The sequence below is a fragment of the Larus michahellis genome, chromosome 1 (genome assembly GCF_964199755.1).
Source record: "Larus michahellis chromosome 1, bLarMic1.1, whole genome shotgun sequence".
NCBI lineage: Eukaryota > Metazoa > Chordata > Aves > Charadriiformes > Laridae > Larus > Larus michahellis.
Genome location: NC_133896.1, coordinates 93196193 through 93207516, shown reverse-complemented (window position 1 = coordinate 93207516; position 11324 = coordinate 93196193). Strand labels below are relative to the sequence as shown.

The following is an 11324-nucleotide window of genomic DNA, read 5'->3' as shown; positions in this document are numbered from 1 at the left end:
GGACGGGTGGGGGAGGGGAGGCTGAAGCTCCTCCCGGAAGTGGGCGGGGTGGGCCGGCTCGCGCCGGGTGCTTCCGGCGTGGGCCGCGGCGCATGCGCGCGGAGGGGGCCGGCGTCAGCTGATCGAGCGCCGCTTCTGCCGCGGCCGCCGCCGGAGGAAGGAGTGGGGCTTCGGGTCTGCCGGCTCCGGCTGCAGGTGAGGTGTCTCTCCGCCACCCTGCCCTACTCCTGCCGCCCCCACCTCTCCCGAGGCGTGCCCGGCCGCTGCTCCCCTACCTCCGCCCCGGTACCTGCCCGGGAGGGGTGGCAGCGGCCTCCTCGCCGAGCCGCCTTCTGAGGGAGCGCGCGCAGCCGCCCCCCCCCTCCCCCAACGGCCGTCCCCCGCCTTGGAGAGCGCTCCCGGGGGGCGGCAGGACCCTCTAAAGCGCCCCTGCCGGAGCCTGGTGGCTCCTGGGTGGCGGGCAGGGCCCCCCGGCGGCCGACCTTCACCTCCTGCCCCGCCTGCCCCGGGGCGTGGTGAGGGCAGGAGGCTGTGCTGCGAGCGGAGGCCGAGGCTGTCCGCCTGCTCGGCTCTGACTGAGGCGAGATGTCCGCAGGAGGCCGTTTGCCAGAGGCAGAGCCCACCGGCGGCGGCCGTGCTGCTTCCTGGTCCTATTTCTCAGAGAGAAAAGGCCTGGAAAGCAAAGCAGCCCCTTGAGTTGGGTTTCCATGAGCGAGAAACCTGTTGAGCATTCTCAAAGACGCCCAACAAGATATCCCAGGGTTATGCTAGAATACATTAACAAGAAAAGCGGTAACAGCAGGTGGGTTTCTTTGCCGGGTCACCCACCATCTTTGGTGGGCGGAACTGAATCTTTCTGTGCCTTGACCATAGCCCCGCAGTGAGCAAGCGGCAAGGTTATGGAACAGGAATGCTGCTAGTGGCTTCTGACCGCAACTCTTCCTTAGTAAAAGGGCCCACCTGTTGTTTTGTAGTTGAAAATACTGATGGCAAATCAAATGCATTTCCTATTCCTGTACCCAGTGACAAAATCCTGATTTAGATGAGGTATTCCAAACATCACACTTAAAATTCACTTAAAGGCAAGAAAGAAGTTTTATGTGACTGGGTTCTGGATGATATCGTACACATTACAGATAGCTGTGAGTATATGACACGTATGTATTGAGATCTGTCCATTCAATGCAGTTGCCCAAAGTGATTTCTTCCTAAGATTTTACTAGCTTCCGTCAGTGAATTTGTACTCTAGCTGGGAATAAAAGCAATTTGGTGATAGTTTTATTCATTGTAATGCAATACTTCAGCAAAGTACACTGGCTATTTGATCTAGCATGGTGTTTCAAATGCTAATACCACTTGATGAAGTGGAAAGGGGGTGGAAAAAAGGGAAAACCTGCTGACAGCATGCTAAAGGTGGTTCATTAGCCCACCCATTTGTAGCACTAAAGTTAGAACTTGCCGAGTGCAGGTTGGCATTTGCCAGTGGAAGTTTGAATAACTGAGACAGATCCTCAATATACTGTAAGTTGCTGTATTTGTGCTGACTTCAGCACTTTGCAGGTCTGCGGCAGCTGAACGTTTGGCTTCTCTATACAGTACTTTTAAAGGCCTTTTCAATTATCAGCAAGCGTAAATATTTAATACTATCTATGTTTTATTATTTTCTGCTTAAGAATATGTGAAGTGACATCAGTGTCTGCAGGTCTTTGAATTACCAATAATGTTGCAGATTACTTTTGCCGTGCTTGTCAGTTTATGATGTCAAGTCTTCCTGAAAACAGTTTACTTTCTCATGTGGGGGGAAAAACTAGGATTAAATTTATCATCAGGGGACAGAGCATGGCGTTCAGAAGTAATAAACCACCATGGACATCAACTTGAGAGGATGGGAAAGGAGAAATTAAGACAATGTTGGAAAATGACTGCTGGTATCAGCTGACTGTTCAAATGGGGGTTGAAGTCTTGTGTTGCAACAGTAACACAAGATCTCAATTTCCTGTAAATGCAGCTTTTCCATTTTCCAAATCAAGAACTGTTTTCTACAGATAGTGCTAATATTAGGGTTGAGCTGTGAACAACAAGTACTATTTGTTTAATTTTGTTTAATTTTTATACAGCGTTAGCTTAAATTTAGCTTTTATTTTGGTATAAGTATATATTAACTGTTTTGTACCTCACTAACCCTGACTTACAAAGTCTGCAGGCTTCAGTGTGCTTATATTGTCTGAATTTTTTCCCAGCATGACTTGTGCGCATTTATCTTCCAGACACACATGGGTACTGGTATTGCACATTGTCATCCAAAGCAACTACAGACCAGCAGATTACTAGATGATTCCCCTGGAGATACATTTAGAGGCACTAAGTTTCACTTCTTGTGTTCTGACACCATAATACTGTCTCTTTGAGTTCCTGAGCCCTAAAAATTCCTACTGAAGTTTTTCCCTCAAGCTTTTAAATTGCTTGTTTGTGAACTAAAGCTGTGTTCCTAATTGGACATACCTGGCCTTTTAAAAAGAGTAAAAGGATTACAGGATAAACCTGGTTGATATCTTTGGTTGCTCTGGCATTGACCAAAAAACGTTACGTGCTATTGCTAGCCAAGTAATAGGTGTTCCTTTTCTTTCTCCCTGTATTTTTTTAAAAAACCTCCATTGCCTGGATCTGAAATAGATTTTCTTTCCTCCATACTTATATCAGTGGTTGCAAAGAAAAGTGGGGGGTTTTAGGCTTGGAAATATTGAGGTATTGTTGAACAATGGTATCCACATGATTTTTTTAGAATGGAACTATACCAAGAAAAACAGAGGATGTAGTCAACTGGAATATCATGCTCGTTCACTCTTACTCACCATCTTAAAACATGTGACTTCTTTAGCCTTCCAGCAGGACAGAGAGAAATAAGGATCTACTACAGCAGAGGAAGCGGAATGAATCTAAACTTTTCAACCCTTTCTTCCTGTACAGATTAAGCCAGTAATCACCTAAAGGTTGAACATGCAAAACTGGCTTAGACTGGATCTTCTGACTGTCGTTGTTGTACCTTCTTTTATGTTCTGAAAAGGTTTTTTTTTTGTTCTTTTTGTTGTGTCCACTCCCTACTCCCCTTTGAAAGTGGATAGCTAAGTTTGTACTAAATCTCATGTTTGTTCATATCTCAAGGCAATAAGTTCTACAGTCTCATAAATGTTTTTGGTTTGGTTGCTTTATTTCATCTATGCTTTTATTTCTCCTGTTTTTGTCAAATTCTCCCAAAGTTAGATGTCCCCACTTCTTAGAAAGATCGACCATTTGCTGCTAGCTTTTTAGACTTCCATGTATCATATGGCTGCTGTAACAAGCTTTGTCTTATAATGTCTGTCTTTACTGAAATGATACACTTACTCTGAAAACCAGTAAGATGTATATAGATAAATCCTGAAAGTCACAGTCTAACAGACTTTGTTACTATCACTGAACCAAATGGCAAATTAAGATCAAGTTTAGCTGCTGAATTTATTTTCTTGGTTCATCAGCTTGAATGCATCCCTGAGCTTGTGTAACTGTAAATTTCAGTGTCACTGCTCACTCTCTTCAGAAATAATTTGTCTGGCAGTGGTCTAATACATGCATGGTGGTTCTTGGCAAGTATTTAATTTTGTCATAGTTTACAGCATTTTGGAGAGTCCATTGTGGGTGTCTTAAAAAGTTCAAATCAGAAGTAATCAGGAAGTACTGAAACTAGTACGGGAATCTGCCATCGTGGCCATGTTTTTATAGCGCTGGGCTTTCTGCATTAGCTGTCTGACATCTGTTTAATCCTGAGAAGAATAATTTCGAAGACCATTGCTACCCCAGTGAGCTGAGACTTGTCCTGCTAAACAGTTAAATGAACTGCTGAAAAGAGAAGTGGTGTTCCTAGAGGGTATCTCTATAATGTGAAAGTCTTATCTTTGTCCTTCTTAATCAGTTGAAGATTGTTTGTATTGTAAGGATTCTCATGGCCAAGTTGAAGGGTTGGTGCACTGGTAAATTTCAACTGACCAGTCTCTCAACTGTCCCACCTAACTCTTTCTGCCGGATGATGTCCTGAGAAAAATGACGAAATCTGCAGTGTGAAGATGTAACGTTGCCCTCACTGTATACTGTCTTTAGGATGCTATAAGCTACGCTCACGTGCTGGAGTTTGTTGTTGTTTAAGACTATGTAAAAGTGTATGCTGCTGGTCTGCATTCTGTGCCCTAAGCACGAAGAGCAGTCCTGTTGTGGTTAGGATGGTTGGGTGTGATGAGGGTTAGAAAGGTTATGGGGAAAGGTATTAGCTTTAGACAGAGAAAACTGTGCCTTTATTAAATAGTTTATTATAGTTGGAAAAAAGCTTTCGGGTATGCAAGTTTTCTTTAGCAGCCTGAAGAATTACTTGCCTATTTTTCAATATTTTAATCTAGCAAAGAAACTGCATCTTCCAAGAAGTTCAGTTAGTGGGACAAGCATTTGGTTATTCTCATTATTACACTGTATCATTGTTTTGTTTCTCAATATGAAAGTAATACCTTAAAAAGCAGCTCTTCAGAAAAAAAAATGGTATTTCTGGCTAAACGCAGATAACATTGGTATGGACTTCTAAAAAGGCAATTCTATTATGTGAATTTCCTCTAGATCCTTGAGATCTTGAGGATTTTGTTATTGTGAGATAAATTTGCATCACCTTGTACGTATTCAGACAACCACCACAATATGTAGTTCAATCAATGTTAAAATTTAATATGTTGGAGGGGCTCTGTCTGTTCTAAAGAAGCTGTAAATACTTCAGGTAATTGAAAATAAAATCTCCAAATGTGACTTAACTTGCTTTAAAACATAAAGATGAAGTTTTCCATTATAGGAAAAGTCAACCTCAACTTAATTTCCTTTTACTGGAATCCAATGCCATATGTGTGTTGTCATTCCAACCAGGTGTTTCATTATACCAAAGTGCTGTAAAAGAGTACTTCTATCTGCTAGGGGTATTAGATCTTTCTCAAAGACGTTCATGCAAACATGCTCTTCAAACTAGTTGTCAAATACCTCACATAATAAACTGAAGATTCCATCATATTTCTGCTTTAAAGACTCCTCTGGAAGTTAAGTGTAATGATGAAACTCTTATTCCAAACTTGTGCTTGCTATTTTAGCTATTACCATTAGGGACAAGAGGTTAGGTAGTGGTGAGGGTCATAGAGGAGCTGGTGTGTTTTAATGAGCCTAAAGTACTAATATGTTTCTGCATGTGAAACTGAGCCTGACTTACAAATCTAGAAATAGTTGTTTTATGAGATTGCACACCTTTTGTCCCTTAAACTAAGAATCTTTGAGTATTTGGAAGTGACTCTACTGAATTGTAGCCAAGTTTGCTGCTATAATTGCGTACAGCTTTGTGTTCGTTTCATTTTGATGTTTGTCATCTTAAAGGTTAGAGCAACAAGAAGTGTTTTGAGTAACAATGCCAAATGCACATAAAAGTAGAGTGACTTTTATTTAATAAAAGCAAGGGTGGGTTTTAGCTTTGCAGTAATGTTAGTGAGGTTAGTGAAAACATTGCTCATCTAGAGGAAATGGCTGAGCATCGCACTAAGCAGATGGCTGCAGAACTTTTCAGCCCCTGGCAGTTAGATGACAGGATCAGGATAAGAAAAGAAGGCCATTGTGGAACACAAAAATGAATATTGTATTAGTATTATGTATTATGGCTTGGACCTCAGTTGCATTAGATTTTTCTTTTGTGTGAAAGTCTATCAAGCCAAAGAAGGGGCAGGATGGGTAACAGGCTGAAAGGACTGTCAAATTTTTCGCAGTAGGAAACTTGTGAAGCAGTGTAGCAAGTAAGAAATAAGGGAGGACTCATCTGTTTCCACCCCTAGAGCTCCTCTGGAGCAGCCTTCTGGGCTGAGAGGAAAGAATCAGTGTAGAAAACCCTATTATGGAAAACTCTGTAGCGTATAGCCAGTCGGCTGACGAAGATTTTTTTCGTGTGGACAATGTGGCTTTCTCTAGCAACAGGAGTATTTTAATTGATAAAGCTAGGATGTCTGTCAATTTTAGATATAGTGTGTTAACTGGATTTCAAGTCAGAAGGATAGTCATCTGCTGAGTTGATCAAATCTTCAGTGGGTCAAAGCAGTTATGTGATGAATGCTTTACCAGCCTTTCTATCTAGATTTATTGCTGCTGCTAACGTCTTGGTCGTGTTCAAACACAGCTTTTTTTCTACTCCTGTTCTGGGCTAACTGGAGGAATCTCCCAAGTTTCTGAATAAAAGCTTGGATACTTGATCAACAGTTTGTGGTGGTGGTACTTCTTGCATGGGAGATTCTCTTATGCTGTATATATGTGTTAAATATAAATATATTTCATATATGTTGAGCTTGTGTGCCAGACATGTTGTTTGCTTGAAGTATCGGGCTCGTATGTATTGGCATACCCACAGGTAAGTCCCCATCTGTTTTTAGGAAGAAGGCAGTAGGAGTTTGTGTTTGGCTTCATGAATTACCATGTTGTACAGTCTCCCTTTGTAGCCATTGTAATTCCTGAAGGCATCAGACTTGAGGATGAGTGTGCTGTGCGGATAGCGGCATCATGATTCTATTTCCTGTCTCTTTTTTTGATTACACCTGGATTTACCTGTATATGTGCTCTCACGTGAGAGGAAGGGGTGTTACAGCACCCAAGAAAAAGTTGTGTGAAAGATTGTCTTCTATGGTTGTAGATGGATCCACAGTATGTAGCTGAGCATCACTTAAGCAGATTCTTGACCTGTCGAGAGCAGAGGTGGCCTCAAAGTGCCCTGTGGTATACTGGAATTGTATGAACAATTAAATGGAAGAATGTTCATATTGTTGAGTTTAAGAAACAATGATACTTCTAACTCTAGGCTTATGGCAAGAAGGTTGGTACAGTTACTTTCTCGGTGTCTGTGTAAAGAGAAGACTAAACTGCATTATTGTGTTGAGCAGAGAAGGTGACTTCTGTGTGGTTTCCTTAGAGTGCAGATGATATAAAGTTGGAAGGTGTTTGACATAGCGGAGGGCTGTGCTGCCGTTCAGAGGGACCTCCACAGACTGGAAAAATAGGCTGACGGAAATCTCATGAAGTTTAACAAAGGGAAACGCAAAGTCCTGCACCTGGGGAGGAATGCTGTGCTACTGGCTGGGGACTGGCTGGCTGTAAAGTGGCTTTGCAGAAAAGGACTAGAGGTTCTGGTAGACACCACGTTGAACACGAGCTGGCAATGTGTCCTTGTGGCAAAGAAGGTCAGCACTGTCCTGGGCTGCATTAGGAAGAATGCTACCAGCAGGTTCAGGGAGGTGGTTTTTTTCCCCTTGATTAAGCTCTGCAGAAACCACATCTGGAGTGCTGTGTCTGGTTCTGGGTTCTCCAGTAGAAGGAAGACATGGACATAATGGAGTGCATCCAGAAAAGGGCCACAAAGACCATTAAGGGTTTGGAGCATTTTTGATATGAGGAGAGGCTGAGAGAGCTGGGTTTGTGTAGCCTCAGGAAGAGAAGGCTCAGAGAATCTTATTGTAAAGTATATAAATACCTAGTGTGAGGGAGCAAAGAAGATGGAGCTAGGCTCTTCTCAGTGGTATCTACTGAAATAACAAGAAGCAATGAGGACAAACTGAAATACAGGGAATTCCCTTTAAACATAAGAAAACACATTTTACTGTAAGGGTGACCGAAAAGCTCGAACAGGTTGCCTGGAGAGTTGTAGAGTCTTAATCATTGGAGGTAATCAAAATGCAGCTGGACATGGCTCTGAGAGGCTGATCTAGCTTGCTTTGAGCAGGGGATTGGAATTAGGTGATCTCCAGAGGTACCTTCCAACCTCAGCAATTCTGTTGTTCAGTGACTGAGAAATCTGGTGTAATTTTTCCTGCTGTATTATAATAAAATTATAACTCTGCATAGTATGAGGGAGCAAATTTCCTGAGAATACTATTTGACTTTCCTTCCAAGTGACCTGTGTAAGAGTGCTGGGCATGCTGTTCCTCCCGGGACAATATATCAGATTCTAGATGCAGAAATGCTGCCTAACTTCTGCATTTGTCTAGTAACTTAGGCACTGTATTTTTTTAATACTTCCTCTTAAAAATATCATCTGTTAGAAGGGGAACTATAAACCGTCCAAGTTACAGAAAATCTGTGTCAGTGATTATCCTGTTATTTATGAGGCCCTTGCAACACATCCTCGTATAGCTGGACAGCGAGACTTACGCACTGTACCAAAGTCTGCTCACATGAACACAGTAAACGTTGGCAGTCTTGATTCTAAAGCACGACTCAAATGCGATGCTAAGCTAGTTGTCCAGAGTTGGTTGTGATCTTTAGTATCCTGTAACATCTAGATTTTTACTAAGAGGAGGAGGACAGATTTTCTTTGGAAAACTTTATTTGGCTATGTTTTATTGTGTACGCCTATTAAATTTTCCTGGATATTGAATGTAAGGGCTTATATTCTGACTCCATTTTTCTACCCTAGGAAGTCAAAGCACGTTAGTCTGTTTAAGATATACTAAAATCTATGACCTTAGTTCAAAATTACTCCAGCAGAATGAATCCTAGCCTTGGTGACTTATTAATGTAATGCTGCTGCTTCTGAATTGCTGGTCTTGTGCTATTCACTACAGTTTTGGTTTGTATATTTTAAGCTTTTTGTGCCAATTTGATGTGTTGCTAATCCTAGGACTTGAAAAGATAGTCTTGAGAAGTTGTGAAGACTGTAGGAAACTCCTCAACTCATGTGGCTTCTGGGGGGAGAGCCTGCATAGCTGCTTGTCTTTTGTGAGACACGCAGGACAGCGTTGGTGCCTGTCGATTTTTGACAGCAGATCCTAGCAGCCACCTCGAGGTGGCACATCAGTCTGCTTTGCTCAGGTGTTGGATGTTGTGCGGTTGCATCAATGCTTTTGCTGACTAGAGGAAGGGATTTAAATTAGCAGAAGCAAGTCCCAGAAGACACTCTGCTTTGACAAGAATCAATACCTGTTCTACATACTCAAGCAATTAGTATTACTGTGTCTTCAGCACCTCCCTGTGCAGTCTCTTGTTAAACGGTTGTTCTGTTAAGCTCTTCCAGAACAGAGCATGGATATATTACACTGGAGGACTGGTAGGTAAATGGATTCCAGCAGAAAGCATGCTTCTCTCTTTCAAGGATTTTTAAGTAGTATTGTGTACCACTTGGGATGTCAGGATTATTTGCTTTGTAGGAGGTCCTTACTGTGAACGCTGAATGCTTCTTTAAATTTCTTCTGCTCTGTCCTGTGCTGTAAGGAGGGCACAGATGGGAGTTCAGCTGGGCTCTAGGTGGCTTGATTTGCTATTGCGGCATTCCTCGGTGCTGGTGGGAGAGAGAGAGACTGATGACTCATCAAGTCAGGTGGTTATGCCTCTGCTGTGTGTCAGAAATTTCTTTCCCCTCTGCAGCAGGCTTTCTCATCCCTCTGTGTAGGGGCACTAGAAGGACAATTATTTCGTAAGTGGTGGTGCTTAACTGCTGAATTCTGGCTTTGCTTCATTGGGCCTGTGGATTTTTGTTCCTCCCTGTTTCTGCAAAATAAGGTAAGAATCTGTGTTTGTGTGATAAAAATAGTCATGGATTTCCTTCCTTGCTGTAAGAAGGATCCTTCTAAAAATCTCACTGGATTCTTAATTTTGAAGAGATCTTTGCGGTAAGGCAGTTCATCATGTAAATTCTGGGACTGACCAAATTTTTGAAGCAAAAACAGGGAACAGTAATAGAAAACAGGTTTCTCTGGCATTGACAGCAGGATAGTTAAATTTTGGGGGTTACTCTGTAGCCAAATTGCTGTGCTGGGGAGAAACCCAAGATAGAAAACTCAGGTCATTGGCCCTTTCTTGTTTAATTCTGACTATAAAATTGCTTTAGTAAATCACCTTTCAGTCCAAGATGATTCTGCAGCAAGTAATATTTTGATTTCTGGCACTGTTAGGCAGAATATGACCATGTTAGAGCTTAAAAGCGTGTTTAAAATCAATTGTTGAACTCTTTAAGACGAGGATGATTACTAACTTATAAAGGATACAAGATGCATCTTTGCTCATAGGGGGATTAAAATTAACCTAATACCCTGTGTAGGTGTGCTAGTGAGCTTTGTAGGAGTGGATTGCATATAGTGCCTAATAACCTGTGTTGGCGAGATGCCTGTGAAAGGCTGTAGGAAGTCAGTGCATTTCTAAAACGGCTAGCTACCGCGGCTTCTGGGGTAAGTACATACTGTCTGCACACATATGATGTTATGTTCAGCAAATTCTGACATGCTTATGGGAATTTCATTTTATCTGAGTACTAACAATGAAGACATTTAACAGTGTAGGTAGGTAAGGCAACATTTCTACCCTCAAGGACTTTTCCATCTAAAATGAAAATCTGTAATACTAATACACAAGCACAAGAAAACTATGCAGAGACAAGTGACAGCATTTTTTGTTCTTAATTTGTATTCAATATTAAAAGATGTGTAGCCCCTTAAAAAAGAGGTCAGCTTGGCTGGGTAAGCACTGGCTTTTTAGACTGTGTGTACTTTGTTTGGAAGTATAGGAGGTGGCATAAAGAAAGGTGAGGAGTTCACTGCATCTTTGACACTTGGAGTAGTTAATAGGTATGTGTTTAAAAGCAGTTGGTGCAGATGGTAAAGATCAGGACAAAGGGTTTATTGGTGTGTTGCTAGGTGGTCTAGCAGAGGAATCACATTCTCTTTTAGTTGGCTTGGCCAGTGATTTGGGAAGGTGGAGGCAGGAAGAGAGAGGAAGCAAACCAGCCGCAGGAACAAGAGAGGCAGGTACTGGCTGTCAGGGTGTCATTTTAACTGCAGAATGACTATTCTGAGGTTCTTATTTGCGTCCCTAAAAGATAAAGAGTTGCTTCAAGTGGTGGTCAGCTGATCTGCAGGTTTTGGATATGAAGAAAAGTTAATTTAAATTGAAATGGGCCGGTGTTCTTCCTGCTTTTCCTTGCCTTTGTAAATTGACTTTTGTATGGGACCTTGTACTCTCTAATTGCCAAATGCCATCACTAGTTCAGTTATGAGAATTTGGTTTAGCTCTTCCTTTATTGTGCTTCTATAGAAGATTTTGGTAGTAAGACTCTAGAGATTGTTCTGTATCATGGTATGTTGAAGTAAATGTTTTGGGTGGATTTATAAGACCAGCTGCCTTTGTCAGTAAGATGAGTAATTGTGCTTGAATTTTGCAATGTTTTTAATTGTTAAAGGCAAAAAAGATGAGGTAGTTATGTTAGTCTGATCAGAACCAGCTCTTACCAGCTACTCAGGAACTGCAGA

At 41.9% G+C, this 11324-nt stretch overlaps 1 protein-coding gene across 2 annotated transcripts in view; it reads left to right on the top strand.

The window, feature by feature from the left end:
• Positions 1 to 65: 65 nt before the first annotated feature.
• ATP6V1A (ATPase H+ transporting V1 subunit A) overlaps positions 66 to 11324 on the top strand; it is a 30497-nt gene continuing 19238 nt past the window's right edge. The window contains exon 1 of one of the 2 annotated variants that reach the window (XM_074593399.1): positions 66 to 195. The gene's annotated coding sequence lies outside the window, so the exon portion shown is untranslated. Of the gene's footprint in view, positions 196 to 9414; positions 9583 to 11324 lie in introns of those variants that run through there. The other variant, XM_074593400.1, reaches the window with a different exon arrangement.